Below are 18,693 nucleotides of genomic sequence, written 5' to 3'. Positions count from 1 at the left end.
GCGCCTAGGTCTATTCCTACCATGAGCATATGAAGAACTAGATGCAAACATGGCATGAGAATTAAATGCAGCATCATGATGTACAGGTAAAACAACATGATTATAGCACCTATCATGATGACCAACACCAGAAACATTCTTAACATGAGAACAAAGATAGGCATGGTTCTTTTGGTCATGTGAAGAATAAGAGCTACTAGCCATAGAAGCCTACCCTTTCTCCCTGACAAATTTTAATTTCGCATAATCATTCTTGCAAGTTTTAAGTTGAGTACTAAGATTAGCAACATCATTATTCAACTTAAGAATGGTAGCAACATGTTGATTGCAAGCATCAATATCAAAATTCTTACACCTATTGCAAATAACAACATGCTCTACGGATGAACTAGCCACATTTACTTTTTCTAGCTTAGCATTTAAATAAGCATTTAAATTCTTAAGACTAGAAATAGAATCATTACAATAAGATAATTCAAAAGAAAGAAGTTCATTTCTCTTAACTTCTAAAGCAAAATATTTTTTAGCATTCACAAGTTTATCATGTTCCTCATAAAGAATATCTTCTTGTTTTTCTAACAATCTATCTTTTTCATTAAGGGCATCAATTAGTTCATTGATTTTATCTACTTTAGATCTATCTAATCCATTAAAAAGATCACTATAATCTACATCATCATCAGAATTCTCATCACTAGAAGAAGTATACTTGAGGGTATTTCGTGTACGTACCTTCTTCTCCTTAGCCATGAGGCACGTGTGATGTTCGTTGGGGAAGAGGGAGGACTTGTCGAAGGTGGAGGCAGCTAGTCCTTCATCGTCAGAGTCAAATGAAGAACAGTCGGAGTCCCATTCTATGCCAATGTGCTCCTTGCCCTTTGCCTTTCTGTAGTTCTTCTTTTTCTCCTTCTTCCATTTCTTTTCTTGTCCCTAGTCATTTTCATTATCAGGACATTGTATAATAAAATGACCAGACTGACTGCACTTGAAGCAGGAGTGCTTTCCCTTTGACTTGTTCTTGTTGGGATACTCCTTGCGTCCCTTCAAGGCGGTCTTGAAACACTTCATTTAACTAGACAACCTCCACTTATGCCACCTTGTTAGGAATCGCGTCCTTGCTAGTTGTTGATTTGAGAGCAACAAGCTGCGGTTCATAAAGAGGAAGCAGTCCATTTGTAATATCATCTACATACCTTGCTTCCTTCACCATCATGCGCCCGCTCACAAATTTTCTGAGAATTTCCTTGAGCATCATCTTGGTGTACCTGGGGTTTTCACGGATAAGGTTTACAAGATGAGGATCAATAATAGTAAATAACCTTAGCATGAGTCGAACGACATCATGATCCGTCCATCTTGTGCTCCCGTAACTCCAGATCTTGTTCACCAGGGTCTTGAGCCTGTTGATGTTTCGTTTGGCTCCTCTCCCCTTTTCACGACGAATCTCCCACGTTCACCTTCCACCAATTCCATTTTGGTGATCATCGTGACATTGTTTCCCTCATGAGGAATCTTGTGGGTGTCCCAAATTTGTTTGGCGTTGTCCAAGGCGTTGACTTTGTTATATGCATCCCTGCATAGAGATGCTAGCAAAACTATAGTAGCATGGGCATTTTTATGAATTTGTTCATTAATTATTATAGGATTGTCACTACTGTCAAATTACATTCCATTTTCCACAATTTCCTAAATACTAGGATGGAGAGAAAATAAATGACTACGCATTTTATGACTCCAAAAATAATAGTCTTCTCCATCAAAGTGAGGGGGTTTACCGAGTGGAATAGATTATAAATGAGCATTCAAATTATAAGGGATGCGAGAATAATCAAAAGAGTAGTTCTTATTAACCATTTTATTTTTCGACGAGGAGTCTTCATCGTCGTCATCCCTTGGTGAAGAGGAGGCGTCACTATCGTAGTAGATGTTCTTAATGCACCTCTTCTTCTTCCCATCCTTTTTCTTGTGACTCGAGCCTAAGTCAGTGGGCTTGTCACCTTTACGCTCATCAACGTCGAGGGTCTCCTTCTCCTTGTCATCGAGCCTAAGTCAGTGGGCTTGTCATGCCTTACACAAAATGATCTCGAATGAGCACAGGAGTAAGGAGGGAATATCAACACACATAAAAGCGAGAGCCGCAGCACTAATACGCACACATGACGAGAACGAGCAAACGAAAGCAGCACAACAGAGTTACAACTTAGAGAAGTGCTCGAAACTCTATCACAGTGAATCAAATGCGCGAATGCGAAGTCTCGGTGTCTTAGGATGTTCAAAAGGTGCTTGGTGTACTGTTCCATGTGGCTAGGGGTCCCTTTTATAGCCCCAAGGTAGCTAGGAGCCGTTGGAGCTCCATTTGTAAGGCCATAGTTGCCTTCTGTTCATGGGCGCACTGGACAGTCCGGTGCCCCACCGGACAGTGAACAGTGCACGATTTCCTTCCTTTTATGGCGAAGCCGACCGTTGTAGCCACGGCCCCTTGGCACACCGGACAGTCCTGTGCGGCCTGGTGACCATTGGCGAAGTCCACGCGTCGCCCGCTGATTGCGCTGCCGACCGTTGGCGTGGGTGTGGCTACCACACCGGACAGTCCGGTGCACACCGGACAGTCCGATGAATTATAGTCGTGACTCCCCCAAGTTTTCCCTAGGGCAGCGAGTTCGTCGAGCACGCCGGCCTGGGCACCGGATAGTTTGGTGCAACTGTAGGCTGGTGCAAGTTTGGTTGGGCGAAGACAAACTTCTCCAATCCAATTTCATTTGATTTGTCAAGGTTCCTAGCACTTAGAGAAATATGTAAGTATCAAAAACAATTCACTAAGGCTAGAGTGTGGGGGACAGATATCCCCCGGGTCCACTAGAAGGTTAGAAGGCCCCGCGAAAGGCTTTGGGCCCATTATTTCGCAAGGCCATCCCTTCGTGGGCCAGGGGAGGAACCGTGTGCGGAATGGATTGACACAAGATTAGATAGACTCGAGCCAGACGACTCATTGGATTTAAGCATTATCCATAGCATTGATCCGACTCTCCCGCACAGCGCCCTCAGACGTCGGAACTAAATGAGGATAAGTCAGCAAGATTATAGGAAGATAAGTTCAGTCGGTTCACTATTACTTAGGTGCACGTTGTTATCATACCCGCATGTAACGCCCCACGGTCGAGTATATAAGGCCTAGGGGGCACCCCATCAAAAGACATGTCATTCATCAACCATTTACTCCATTCTCTAGCATCCCCCATACTAGAGAATCTCCCTGTAACCCACCACATAAAGATCCGATCCACACTAGGAATTAGGGTATTACACCTCTCTAAGCGGCCCAAACCTGTAGAAAATTATCTGCCGTCTCTCGTGCACCTAGCACGAACCATCGAGCTATAGTCAGCAAGACCGTCCTACCCAAAAGCACCTCGAGGGGTAACCCCAGGTGTGCGGTCAGGTCCCAAAAACCGACAGCTGGCGCGCCAGGTAGGGGGTGTGTCGCTGATCCAAGCTAGCTCAATGGCCATCGTTTTCCAACACAAGATTGCCCTTCGACCTGGATCCATGTTCTGCTTCGAAACCATCTCATTCGTGGCAGACAAAGAAGGAATTGTGCATCGTATAGCTGATCCACCGGAGAAGAAGCCTTCCTCGAAAATCTTCGAAAAAGCCGAAACGGAGCTTGAAAAAGCGCAACCTCCAGCGCCCCGGGCGAAGACTACCTCCTGCAAGCCAGGAGTAGAGAATTCGTTTACCCGGAGAACCCCGTTGTCCACCTCATCCACGAAAAAATGGACACAGATTACAAGGAAAAAAGAAGCAAATGAGATAAAGGCCTGTCAAGCTGCTCTTCTGGCACCTTCGCCCTCAAAGGAGAACAGAGAGAAGCTTGTTGTCACGACAACTCCATTTTACCCCGGTGTCCTCTTCATCGGGGGAAGAGTGGAATCGTCCCCCATCTCCGACGACGAGCCAACCTTGCCTAGGGAAGAACCTCCTCAGCGAGAAGCTCGCCGATGGAGGAACCGATGCCGGAATGTTTGGCGACATCATGAAGCCGGAGAACGAGATCTGGCGCAGCCTATATCTCGAGATGAGATCTCAGAGGTGGGAGAAACTCCTGATGAATGAGTCTTCAGGGAAAGGAGGAATTCTCGCCGACGTGATCGTAGGCAGGCTCAAGAGCAAGCCGAGCAGGATGCGAGACAATGCCGAGAGAACCCTCTTTTCGGACGAAACCTGAATCCTGACTTCGCCCGAGCCATGAACACACCGAGTGAAGTCGGTGGAGTATTGGCTCAGATAGCCGATGGCCTCCCCCGGACTCCAGACGCTGAGGGCTATCGGCGGCTGCTCACTCGGGCAGCTAATCATCTTCTGCCTCTCGCTCATCCTCCGAGCGATCTACGACACGCCATCAATAGTCGGCGGGACGCACTGAGCTCCATCAACGCTTCACGCGAACGACGACATGAGAACGAGATACGGCGCCGAGAACAGTACGATCGAGATCATGGCATCCATGCATGAAGTCAAGCCACTAGAGTTGAGTCGGCAACGACTTCAACTGGCGGCACAACCCGGGGACGGTTGAGACAGCACATCGGCAACTCCCCTCCCTGGGACCGACACCACAATCGTCGACAGGAGGACATGTGTGGAGTATCTGCGCTCACTCCACGTCTTAGGGCCATTCAATGGACCCCGAACTTCAAGGTCTCCAATGTCGACAAATATGAGCCCAAACAGGACCCGGGAGGCTGGTTGGCCGTCTATACCACTGCAGCCCGGGCCGCTGGGGCAACTGAAGATGTGATGACTCCATACTTGCCCATCGTCCTCGGGCAAGATGCACTGCAATGGCTATGACACCTACCCCGACACTACATCGACGATTGGAGCGACTTCAGTCGGCGTTTTATCGCCAACTTCCAATCCCTCTCCGACAAGCCGGCGCAGCCGTGGGACCTCAAATCCATTAGGCGCCGAGGGGATGAGACTCTTCGGTCGTACCTCAAAAGATTCAGACCATGAGAAATCGTATTCCCGAGGTCGCTGAAGCAGCAGTGATCGAGGACTTCTACCGGGGATCTAATGACTCAGCCTTCGTCCGAGCCATACTACAAAAGGCGCCGACCACTTCCGAGCAGCTTTTCAGGGAGGCGGACCTCTACATCACCACCGACGAATGGGCCCAGGACCTCATCGGGGGAACAAAACTTGCTCCATCTGAACCACGGTGTGACGCGAACCAGCAGACCGACAAGCGCTGGGAGAAGAGGCCTCGTGAAGAAGTCCATGACGCTGGACCACCCGTCTCTCGTGCCCGAGGGGCACCCCGTGGAGGCGAACGAACATTGGACGACATCCTCGACGCCTAGTGCCTGTACCACAAAGATATGCGTCACACCCTCCGGAATTGCAGAGACTTCAAGCACTCCGTCGGGAATGGACGACCCTTCCAACCTCTACCACCCCCCACCACAAGGAGGACCCGGAGAACCTTGACAACCTCAACAGCAGGAAGGGGGAGGAGGCGGAGCATTCCCGTGCATCGATGGAGAAGTCAACATCATCTTCGGCGGACGCGGGTCGCAAGAGAATAAAAGGCAGCAGAAGCTCAATGATCGACAGATACTGGTGGCGACCACTAGTGCTCCCGCCCCCTATCGGTGGTCAGAACACCTAATTACCTTTACTCGTGCAGATCAATGGCTCAACGTCGATCATCCGGGCAAGTACCTGCTCCTCGTCGATCCGATGATCCGAGAGAGCAAGGTGAAGAAGGTGTTGGTGGACGGGGGAAGCAGCATCAACGTCACCTTCCCCCGGACACTCTTAGGCTTGGGAGTTGCACTCAAAGAGCTCCACGAGTCAGACACTCCTTTCTTCGGCATTGTGCTGACCGAAGGAGAATACCCGCTTGGACACATCTACATGCCTGTCACGTTTGGAACTCCGGAAAACTATAGAACCGAGTTCCTGAGGTTCGAGGTAGCAAGCTTCAACTGCGGATACAATGCCATCATCGGTAGGCCAGGGTTGGCGAAATTCATGGCCATTCCGCACTATTCGTACATGATATTGAAGATGCCGAGACCACAAGGAATCATCACCATGCACACTGACTTCCAAGGCACCGCAGAATGTTTCCAAGTGGCCATTCAGGCGGCACTCACCACCAAACCACCGATGACTTCCTCCGCGCAGGCGAACTCAAAGCCTGAGGAAGACCTAGCGATACCTGCGAATGAAGCTCAAGCCATGACCTCTATGTGGCCGACTGAAGAGATGAAGAGAATCAACCTTGGGTTCGCTGATGAACGCAAAACTGCCATCATCAGCTCCAGCCTGGACGACAAATAGGAAGGCGCGCTCGTCCAGTTTGTACAAGATAACTGAGACGTATTCGCATGGCAGCCTGCAGATATGCCGGGAGTCCCGAGAGAGCTGGCTGAGCACAAACTGAAGGTCTATCCCCAGGCAATGCCGATTCGCCAAAAATTGTGTCGTTTCACGCCTGACAAGAGAGAGACCATTCGCGCCAAGCTAGCTCGCTTAGTCACAGCAGGGTTCATTAGAGAAGTACTGCATCCTGAGTGGCTAGCAAATCCTGTTCTTGTACTCAAAAAGAATAAAGTGGATTGGTGCATGTGCGTAGACTATACAGATCTCAACAAACACTGTCCGAAAGATCCCTTCAGACTTCCTAGAATAGATCAGGTAGTAGATTCGACCGCAGGGTGTTCTATGTTGTCCTTCCTGGACTTCTACTCTAGATACCATCAGATCAGCCTAGCAAAAGAAGATGAGGAAAAAACTGCATTCATTACCATGTTTGGAGCTTTCTGCTATACCTCCATGTCGTTTGGCCTCAAGAACGCTGGAGCGACTTACCAGAGAGCTATTCAAACAGGCTTAGCCGATCACTGGGGCAAGCGGGTAGAAGCTTATGTTGATGATGTGGTGATTAAAACAGAAAACTTCATTGAAGATTTGCAGCTGGTCTTCAACAGCCTAAGGCGATACCGGTGGAAGCTCAATCCAGAAAAATGTGTCTTTGGAGTACCAGCAGGGAAGTTGCTCGGATTCATTATCAGCCACCGAGGAATTGAAGCTACCCCGGAAAAATCGAGGCTATCATGAGAATGGAAGCACCACGATCACAGAAGAAAGTGCAAAGGCTTACTGGATGCATGGCAGCCTTGAGCAGGTTCATATCAAGGCTAGGAGAAAAAGTCTTACCATTCTACAAATTGCTCAAGAAGGTGGATAAGTTCCAGTGGACCATAGAAGCACAGGAAGCTCTCGATGCACTGAAGAAGTTCTTGACCATGCCACCAGTGCTAAAGCCGCCACGCCGAGCCATGCCAGATCAGTCGGTAGAAGATATGCTATTATACATCTCCTGCACAACTCACGTGGTAAGCACCGCGTTAGTAGTCGAGCGGGCAGAGGAAGGGCACGCATATCCAGTACAACATCCGGTCTACTTCATCAGCGTGGTCCTAGGGCCCTCTAAAAAGAAATATCCCCAAGTTCAAAAACTATTGTACGTAGTACTTCTAACTGCTCGCAAACTCCGTCACTACTTTGACGACCACAAAGTCATAGTAGTCATCGGGTTTCCGATAGGGGATATTCTTCACAACAAAGAAGCTATTGGAAGAATAGCCAAGTGGGCCTGCGAGCTGGGAGCTCACGACATCGAGTTTCGGCCTCGCACAGCAATAAAGACTCAAGCACTGGTTGACTTCGTATTAGAATGGACCGAGCAACAAGTACCTGACAACCCGGAGGCTACAGAAGTATGGCGAATGTATTTCGATGGCTCGCTGAAACTGCAAGGAGCAGGCGCAAGAATCCTCTTCATTGCCCCTAGAGGTGAACAACTCAAGTATGCTCTTCAGTTATCATTCCCAGCATCAAATAATGCAGCAGAATATGAGGCTCTGATCCATGGGTTGAACATTGCCATATCACTGGGCATTAAAAGGTTGATGGTATACGAAGATTCACTAGTGGTCATAAGTCAGATAAATAAAGACTGTGATTGCTCGACTGATTCTATGGGCAAGTACTGTACAGCCGTCCAAAAATTAGAAGACAAATTTGAAGGGCTGGAATTCCATCACGTGGAAAGAGATCGCAACGCAGCAGCAGACGCGTTGTCGAAGCTAGGATCCAGTCGAGCCCAGGTCCCACCCGGAGTTTTCGTCCAGGAAGTGTCACGCCCAAGCATTTCCTCAGATCAGGCAGAAGAGTGCAACGCTTTGAGCCAGCCAGAGTCAGACTCTAATGACTGGAAAGAGCCTATCATCAGGTATATAAAGAATGAAGAAGAACCGGATGATAAGGCTGCAGTAGAACGCATCGCAAGACAGTCGACCCACTACACCCTCATAGGGGGCGCGCTGTACAGAAGGAGTGCAATAGGAGTCCTCATGAGTGCATTTCCTCGGTTACTGGGAGACAACTACTAGATGAGATTCATGCCTGACAGTGTGGAATACATGCAACATCCAGAACTCTGGTTGGGAAAGTCTTCAGGTCTGGTTTCTATTGGACAACAGCAAAGAGTGATGCAGCCGAGTTAGTCCAGAGATGTGAAGCTTGCCAATTCTTGTCAAAGCAACAACATTTACCAGCACAGCAGCTGCAGACCATACCTATAACATGGCCATTTGCGTGCTGGGGATTGGACATGATTGGACCCTTCAAGAAAGCTCAGGGAGGCTATACTCACGTGCTGGTCGCCATCGATAAAATCACCAAATGGATAGAGTACAAACCCATTGCTTCTCTAACCTCAGCCAAGGCAGTGGAATTCATACAAGACATAATATTCTGGTTTGGGATACCGAATAACATCATAACCGACCTGGGATCCAACTTCACTAGCTCTAAATTATTTGATTTCTGCGAACAACGGAGCATCCATATCAAATATGCATCAGTAGCACACCCAAGAGCTAATGGTCAGGTGGAAAGGGCTAATGGAATGATACTGGAAGCACTTAGGAAGAAAGTCTTCGACAAGAATGAAAAGTTCGCAGGAAAGTGGATAAGAGAGTTACCTTATGTGGTTTGGAGCCTAAGAACTCAACCCAGTCAAGCTCTGCATGGAAACACCCCCTTCTTCATGGTCTACGGTTCGGAGGCAGTGCTACCTGCCGATCTCAGGTTCGGGGCACCGAGGCTGGTCTTCAAAAGCATAGCTGAAGTAGAATCTACCAGGCTAGAGGATATTGATGTGCTGGAGGAAGAGCGATTGAACACAGTAATTTAGTTAGCCAGATACCAGCAGACCTTGAGGCGCTATCATGATAAGGCTATATGACGTTGATCCTTTGTAGTGGGAGACTTGGTCCTTCGCCGAATTCTAACGGGAGAAGGACGGCACAAATTGTCACCACTATGGGAAGGGCCATTCATGGTATCGGAGGTCACTCGGCTAGGATCATACCGGCTTACTCAAATGGATGGCACGGAAGTGGGAAATTCATGGAATATAGAGCATCTCAGAAAGTTTTACCCTTAGCAAGACTTCAAAAGCAATCAGAGCGACGTTGTACTCTGTAATTGGAAAATACGTCATCAATAAAAGATATCATTCTCAAAGGCATTCAAACTGTCGGTTATCAATTGACTTCGATTTGATTAGACTTGGAATCAACACACTTACTCGACTTAGGGTGACCACTATACCCTACTAACGGAGCAATCGGCTTAAGTCGGTGACGACTTAAGATGGTGCAACATGCTCACGCTTACTCGACTTAGGGTGACCACTATACCCTACTAATGGAGCAATCGGCTTAAGTCGGAGAAAACTTAAGACAGTGCAACATGCTCATGCTTACTCGACTTAGGTTGACCACTATACCCTACTAACAGAGCAATCAACTTAAGTCGGCGATGACTTAAGACGGTGCAACATGCTCACCCTTACTCGACCTAGGGTGGTCACTATACCCTACTAACGGAGCAATCGACTTAAGTCGGCAATAACTTAAGACGGTGCAACATGCTCGTGCTTACTCGACTTAGGGTGACCACTATACCCTACTAACAGAGCAATTGGCTTCAGTCGGCGAAGACTTAAGACGGTGCAACATGCTCGCGCTTACTCGACTTAGGGTGACCACTATACCCTACTAACAGAGCAATCGGCTTAAGTTAGCGACGATCTAAGACGATGGGACATGCTCACATCTACTCATCTTAGGGCGACCACTATGCCTTACCAGCCAAACGATTGGCATAAGTCAGGAAAAAACTCCAAAACCAGCACGCCGCATTTACTTCCGCAATCGTTCAGGATGACTGTTACATCCTGACAACAGAAACAAAATGTTATAGTTGTCAGTACCAACGACACATTCTAGTGCCCTATCCACCGGATATCCGAACACAATGATCACACACACATAGAATTCACAAATACATTCAGTATCTTCTAAAACGTCATTACGGCGAAACGTTTCTACTTGGCAATGTCTTTCGCAGGGGCAATCGAGGAAGAAGGGCGACTCGAGGCATCAGGCGCAGCCTTGACGTCGGCAACAATGTCATCAGGAACAACTACACCGGGCCTTCTCATCAAGATCCACCCTGCACGAATGGCTTTGTCCATAGCCTTGTCGCGCTAAGCCTTCAGAATGACGCAATTGTCCTCTGAAACTTTGGTAGCCAGCCGAGCAGCCTCTAGCTCCTGGGCGACTAACTTCTTGGAGGCACGCAGATCTTTGATGATGGAATCCTTACTTGACACTAACTGTCTAAGCCGTAGGACCTCATATTGGGACACTTGCAGCTCGCGACGATGATGATCCAGATCTGACATAATAAAGCTATGGCTCCTCTCCAAGATGGTTAAGGAATTGCTGGCATCACGATACAACCTATCCAGATTGTCACGAGAAGCAGCAAGTGCTCATTTCTCCTCCTACAAACAAGAATCAACTTTCAAGCATCCAATAAACAGTAAGCATGGCAGAGCCAATTAAGGAAGTTTACCTCAAGAGCTGCCCTTTCAGAGTTAAGCTGAGCATTGAGAGAGAAATTCAAATAATGCGCATCGTCCAGAGAAGCAGAAACCCGAGCCAGGTCGGTCTGACCTTGAGAATACCTCTCTTCAAGATCAGAGTACCGTCGGGTTGAGTCGGCTTGATGTTGAAGATGTTTTTCCTCAAACTCAGAGCACCGCCGAGCCATATCTGACAAAGCAGTTGGAGAAGGATACACGGTTAAAAACAAGTGGATCAATTAGCCAAGGAAGAACCAAAGTTACTAACCAGCATTTGACGCCTTCAAGTCAGATATATGTTTCTGAAGCAGCAATGGGTTCCACTACGTCAGAGACAGAGCCCCTTCTGGGATAGTGGCACCATGTGATCTCAACTGAGCAGACATTCCATCAACCAAAGCCTGTGATCAAAGACAAATGAGTATAGGGAAGATAATTTACCAGGAGGAACGACAGAACGAAAGAGCTAGTTACCAGAAGATTCGAGAAGAATGAGGGTAATCCCAAGTCAAGAGAAGCTGTGTCGTAGCTCGACGAAGAAAGATCAACCGAAACAATTTGAAGAACATTGTTAGGGGTTGACTCAGCCCCGCCAGCGGATATCAGAATTCTTGCATCTGGCTCACCGACCTCCAAGGCGACTTGCATGCTCGAAGTCAAAGAAGGATGCATCGCCATCACCCCATCAGATCGTGGTGGAGACGACCTGACATGGACATCCATGGAGGTGTGGGAAGGAGAGCTCACTTGGACACCCTCGGGGGCTGGGTTGCAGCTCGCGCCACCCACCAAGAGCCGGATCACTACCGGCAACACCCTCGGGGGCTGGGTCACAGCTCGCGCTACCCACCAGAGCCGGATCACTACCGGTGACACCTTCGGGGGCTAGGTAACTGCCAGCACCACCCTCGGGGGCTGGGTTTTCTGCAACAGCCACCTCTAAGGCTGAAGGATCCTCAGTCACCTCCATGGGAGTCGGGCAATCCTGACCAACTTCTTGACATCGGAGACTGCCTTCCAAAGTCGACGATGCACGAGACACTGCTCGGGATACCTCTAATCCCACGTCTGGAATTTCAGAGCAAACATCCATCATGTCATCAGCAGTCGGCTCCGACAGCATATCCTCAGGAACGACATCCTCAAGGGCCTGATCAAAATCCGTTATGGACAATTCTTGAAGGCTGACAAGAGCAGACAGAGCTGGAGAAGGAATATCACTATCCCCCCTACTACCTCTATAACGCCGGCTATTCTTACGAATCAGCGGAACTTCTTCCTCTTCTTCTTCCTCATCAAAAATACGGACAATGGCCGGTGCACGGTCACACCCATTGGGATCAGCTTCAACAAGGTCACACCCATTGGGATCAGCTGGTGCACGGTCACACCCATTGGGTTCAGCTTCAACATGTACACCACCATTGGGATCAACCTCAGGAAGGACCTCTGATGGTACTTCTTCACAAACAGGAGCAGAAGGGCCGGCATCCTGGTCCAAGCATGACAGTCGCCGAAGCCGCCTCTTCTTCTTCTTCTTTTCCTCAACAGGCGCAGTCGGACGGCTAACTTGGCCATGACGCTTTGGGCGAGTCCCCTCAGGCCTTCGGGTGTCCACTATTTTGTTAAGCTCTTGTCCAACCGTAACAACTATCAGTTCAGCATGGCCGAGTCAGAAGATTCTCTAGCCAACATATTGAGTACAACATCTATTTCTGCATCATCTGGACTTGCCGGCATCTCAAAGTGAACTTGTCTCTCATCATTGGGAAAATCACGAAGGGGAGAAACCAGAGCCTCAATGTCTTCAGGAGAAGGTCGCACTCTAAGACCTAGACCACTATCACTAGCAGGAGGGTTGGACACGAAGTTGAAAAATGACCTATGAGGTGGCAGATTCCAAGCAGAATAGGCAACAGGAGCACCAACATTTGGTACCTTGCCCCTCAGGATTATCTAGTCGGCTCACCAGATCCTCAGTAGGAATTTTCTTGTTGGTGACTCGAGTTGAGTCAGTAATACCACTGTACAAGTAAGCTGGATACGCCCTATCTTTCAAAGGCTGAATATTCTTGAAAACAAAATCAGCAACCACAGCTTCGACAGTCAGACCTCTCTCCTTCAGCAGACAGATCTCAGCAAGCAGAACCCTAGCCTCCATCACCTCCAAAGCAGTGGGAGACTCAACCCAACTTGGAGTACGTACATCTAGCTGTCTCCCCGACCGGGGGGAGGAACTTGCAGTGGTTTTCCACAATAAACCACTCAAGGTGCCATCCTTTAATGTTGTCCTTGAGAGGAATGTCAAGGTAATCTGTTTTCCTCCCGCGGTGCATCTCCAGACTTGCACCACCCACGAGCTGGTGCTGCCCCCCAGCCATCCCAGATCGAAATGAGGAAGAATTCTGAGGTAGGCCTCACACAGATGTACAAAGATAGAAATTTGCAAGATGGAATTGGGATTCAGGTGGGTCAGGTTTAGATTGTAAAAATTAAGGATACTGCGGAAGAAGGGAGAAATGGCAAGAGCAAGACCGCGGATGAGAAAAGGAACATAGACGACGGACTCATGGGTATCTTCTGTCAGAACAGTGACCCCACAACAAATCCGCCAAGAGCAGAGCTCTTTTGGAGGAAGAACTCCAACATCAACAAGGTGGAGGAGATTTGATTTCGAGACAACAGACATGTGGTTACCTGCAAACGGCAACTGGCTGTTGGAGTCGATGGGAGGAATGACTACCGCAGCAGAACTCTGGTTCTTCCGCTTGGGCGCCATCGCAATCTCGCCGGCGGGTCCAACAAGGGCAAAATCAGAGGGAAACAGAGGAGTGGTTCGAGGCAGAAATGTGAAGTTAGGGCTCAGAACTCAAAAGCGCAGGACGACATGAGTATAAATGGGGTTTTACCGGGTTGGGCACCATTTCTAAAAAAGTGCCAAGTCATCACTCGGGAAAACGAGATTTCCGACATAGCTCGACCGTTACCTCTAAAACGCCGACAACATCAAACACCACTCGGTCGTTACCTCTAAAACGTCGACAATGTCTGCCATAGCTCGGTTGTTATCTCTAAAACGCCGACGGGGTCAAACACCACTGGCCGTTACCTCTAAAACGCCGATAGTGTCTGCCATAACTCGACTATTATCTCCAAAATGCCAACAACGTCAAGCACCACTCGGCTGTTACCTTTAAAACGTCGATAATGTCTGTCATAACTCGGCCGTTTTCTCTAAAACATGCCGAAGCTCACCAAACACAACTCAGCAGTTACCAGTTATCACTTGGTAATTATTTCTAATAATGTCAGCAGCGTTAGGCGCGAAGGCAAACTATCAATCGACTATAAAGGAACAATGGCGGAAAAGCGAAAGGTTGCCCGGAACAAGCTGAAATTTTCTTGGATACATAGAGGAGGGAAGTTTTTCACAAACTTAAAAACCAACTCATTATGAGTCGGCCTTTTCTCCCTTTTTCACTACATTACATTACTACATTACTACATTACTCACACTACACAATACTACTAACTACTACTACCTTATTCTGCTGCTACTACTACTACTGCTACTACTAATTATCTATACTAATATTTAAACCAGTGACGCTTTGCCACTGGCCTTGCTGCTGCTGCCGCCACCCCTACCGTTGCCGTCGCCCTTGCCGTCATTGCCAACGCCCTTGCCGCTGTTGCCTCTGTCGCCCTTGCCGTCGTCGTCACAGTCATCACCGCCGTCACCACCATCGCCGCCGTTGCCCTTGTCGTCGCCGTCACCGTCGCTCTCCTCCTCAGACCAGTCGGAGGAGTTCTCCTCATCCGAGGAGACCTCCGACTCATCCGAGCCCTCGAGCCTGAAGCGCTCGATGGCCCGGATGTACGTCCACACCTCGGCGGTGATCCCCTAGGAATCGTCCGAGATCATCGGACGACACAGGGGGAGAGGCGTAGATCGGCGCCCCCTCGGACTCGGAGGAAAACTCCTCCTCCGAGTACTCGGAGTCACCAAAGTCCTCCGAGGGGGGACTTGGCTCGTGCTTCCGCTTGTCGTCGGAGTGGTGCGACGAACTTCCACCCTTCTTGTTCTTGCCCATGGTTGGTTGGAAGAGAAGAGAAAAGTGGAAAAATAAGCAACAAATGACCAGAAGATGTGTGAAGACACCAGCGAGGCAGGCAGTCTATTTATAGAGGCCGGAAGCAACCGGTCATCTCCTACCATGGTCACCGAACAGTCGCAAGTATTAAATAAGCAATTCAAATCGTCTGGAAGCAAGTCAGGCAGCAGACGCCGTTTCACGTAACACGACACCATTTGGACTGAGGTCAACTGCTTGGACGATATGATTACACCCCGCGGTCACGTCAAGTTACTACTCAAGGACAGTTTGCTAAATGCTCGGCGTACCAAGCCGTCCCTCGGTTACACCCATTGGGGAGGGGACATCCAAGAATTTTCAATAGATTTTCCCAAGCAGTCACATCCATACAGTATACGCAATGAAGAAAGCTATCGATGGAGATCAGAGGAAAGCCAAATATAGCTACTGAAGTACAAGTCTAATCAACAGAAGCATTGAAGCACAAAGCGAAATGAAGACCAGCCAAGAGCCATCTACCAGACGTCCAATCTGTCGCCGATCAAATAAATTTCAAACCTAACAGGACATGGGCAGATCACGCTGTTGGTTTCTAAAGCAAGAAATGAAGACAACATGCTGATCTCTAAAGCATAAGCTGATGATATAATGCTGAGTTCTAAGGCATGAGACGAAGATAAGATAATGACTTCTAAAAGCATGAGATGAAGACCTTTGAGTGGATTATTTTCAGTAATCCACTCAAAGCTCGGGGGCTACACCCATTGGGTGCACCTTCGATGCACCCAATGAATCCTCAACCCCTAAGGACAGAATGATGATCTCTAAAGCATAAGCCAGTAACAGAGGACTGATTCCTGAAGTATAAGGCGAAGACCATCAAATGTGCTAAAGAAGGATAACAAAAGATTGTTTTTACTGAATTGCTTAGAGTTCAGAAGCAACGATTCGACAGGTGTATTTTCAAAGCATCCACTACCTAAAATCAAAACCGCAAGCTGGACCTAGAATCTTTGGGCCGATTATTTCAAAATCAACTCAAAGATTGGGGGCTTGTGGGGGACAGATATCCCCCGGGTCCACTAGAAGGTTAGAAGGCCCCGCGAAAGGCTTTAGGCCCATTATTTTGCAAGGCCATCCCTTCGTGGGCCAGGGGAGGAACCGTGTGCGGAATGGATTGACACAAGATTAGATAGACTCGAGCCCAGACGGCTCATTGGATTTAAGCATTATCCATAGCATTGATCCGACTCTCCCGCGCAGCGCCCTTAGACGTCGGAACTAAATGAGGATAAGTCGGCATGATTATAGGAAGATAAGTTCAGTCGGTTCACTATTACTTAGGTGCACGTTGTTATCATACCCGCATGTAACGCCCCACGGTCGAGTATATAAGGCCTAGGGGGCACCCCATCAAAAGATAGGTCATTCATCAGTCATTTACTCCATTCTCTAGCATCCCCCATACTAGAGAATCTCCCTATAACCCACCACATAAAGATCCACACCAGGAAGTAGGGTATTACGTCTCTCTAAGCGGCCCGAACCTGTAGAAAATTGTCTACCGTCTCTCGTTCTCCTAGCACGAACCATCGAGCTACAGTCAGCAACACCGTCCTACCCAAAAGCACCTCGAGGGGTAACCACGGGTGCGTGGTCGGGTCCCAAACACTGACATAGAGTCATACCTTGATTCTTGATTTACATCTCTTTGACACTTAGCGCATATCACCAAAACAATATGTGTTAGGCATCGAATCGTCAAAACATTTATAGAAATGGCCCAAGGGTACATTTCTCTTTCAATTATTTCCTTTTTTCATCCGATATTATAATTCAAGGCCAAACGTGTGCGCCATCCTTAGCCCCAGCCACACAAGCCTCCAATGGTCCCACAAGTGATAATCAGTAAATAAAAAAATGCCGAAAACTATAGCGCCCGCGAGTAGCGTCATAATCAGATGCTATGACATTATCGACACAGGCCTCCAATGGCCCCACAAGTGACACTTGACAAACCACGATGGAATATAAAATATATATTAGTAATAAAAAGAATGGTTGAAACCTATGATGACCGTGGGAAGAGTCATAATGAGATGTTATGACGATATCGGGTTAGTGTTAATGACAAACAATTTACTAATGTCACCAAAGTAAAGACCGAGATTAAAAATGTCATTAACGAATGAATATAGTGCATATTGGTGTTTCGTCAACGTGAGAACATCACAAAAGGTAACGTTTGTTGTAGTGAACAACTCGGACGCTCACATAAGCAAATTATAAAATTAAATTAAATCGAGCATACATTGCATTGTAGGTATTTCATTTATGATTATTTATTTTAATTGGATGGTATATCCTTATACTTAGTAATTGCTAAAAAAAGTTTGACTAACTTAATTAAAAGCTAATGTGCAGTCTCAGTCATATCCTTAGTGAGCCTTACACTACACCTGTTCCTATACTCTTGCTGGTCCCACACCATAAGTGTGCTAACCCTTGCCGGATTTTGTTCACAATTAGGTTATCATGAGGCAGACTATTATGGACTTCAGAGTGGTCTAGGCCATCATTTCTCAGTCAATTATGCCTATAGAGGATCAACGTCATATGGTTTATTTTATTTATTTTATACAGAAATTTTATTATGTAATAAAGATTGTGACATTACGTGTGAAACTTGATTCTGGCACACATATGAGATGCAACTTGGTTGTCCTTAAATCTAGGTGAGACACAAATTATAAAAAATTAAAAATTAAACCTTTATGAAAACCAATTGTAGATTAAAACAATAGGTTGTTAGGTGTTACATGTATTTAATCATTAAATTAAAATTGGTAGCCCTCTCTCAAGGAAAAATTATTTTACTTCATGCAACACAAAAATATTGAGAATATCTATATGAAAATAAAAATTGGAAATTTCATGAATATTAATTGTAGCTAAAAACAATGAGCTGCTAGGTGTTACATGTATTTAATCATTAAATTAAAATTGGTAACCCTCTCTCAAAGAACAATTATTCTACTTCATGCAACACAAAAATATGGAGAATATCCATATGAAAATTAAAATTGGAAATTTCATGAATATTAATTGTAGCTAAAAACAATGAGCTGCTAGGTGTCACATGGATGTGTTCATCAACGTTAAAATTGCTAGCCATATTAAAAAGAACTCTACTCTACTCCATACAAGAAGAAAAGCATCATATACACTACCGAAAACAGTTGTTTTGCCGAGTGTCTGAAGCACTCGGCAAAGCCTGGAAAACACTCGGCAAAGAAAGCTCGGCGAACTGTACAACAGCAATGGCTTCTTTGCCAATTACTTTTTATTGGACTGTCACCCGGTACTCGGCAAAGAAAAGTTGCTGTCACGGCGCCAGGTGACAGCGACGGAGCCTGTGCCGAGTGTCCACAGAGTGACACTCGGCAAAGGCTCACTCTTTGCCGAGTGTCCACTATATTGACACTCGGTAAAGAAGCTCCACGTGGGCCCCTTTACTACGTCCTTTGCCGAGCGTATTAGGTGGCACCCGGCAAAGGCTCCGTCTTTTCCTAGTGCTCACCGAAC

The sequence above is a fragment of the Zea mays genome, chromosome 2 (genome assembly GCF_902167145.1).
Source record: "Zea mays cultivar B73 chromosome 2, Zm-B73-REFERENCE-NAM-5.0, whole genome shotgun sequence".
In the NCBI taxonomy this organism is placed as follows: Eukaryota; Viridiplantae; Streptophyta; class Magnoliopsida; order Poales; family Poaceae; genus Zea; species Zea mays.
The sequence above is the reverse complement of the archived record's forward strand: the minus strand, read 5'-3'. Positions refer to the sequence as shown.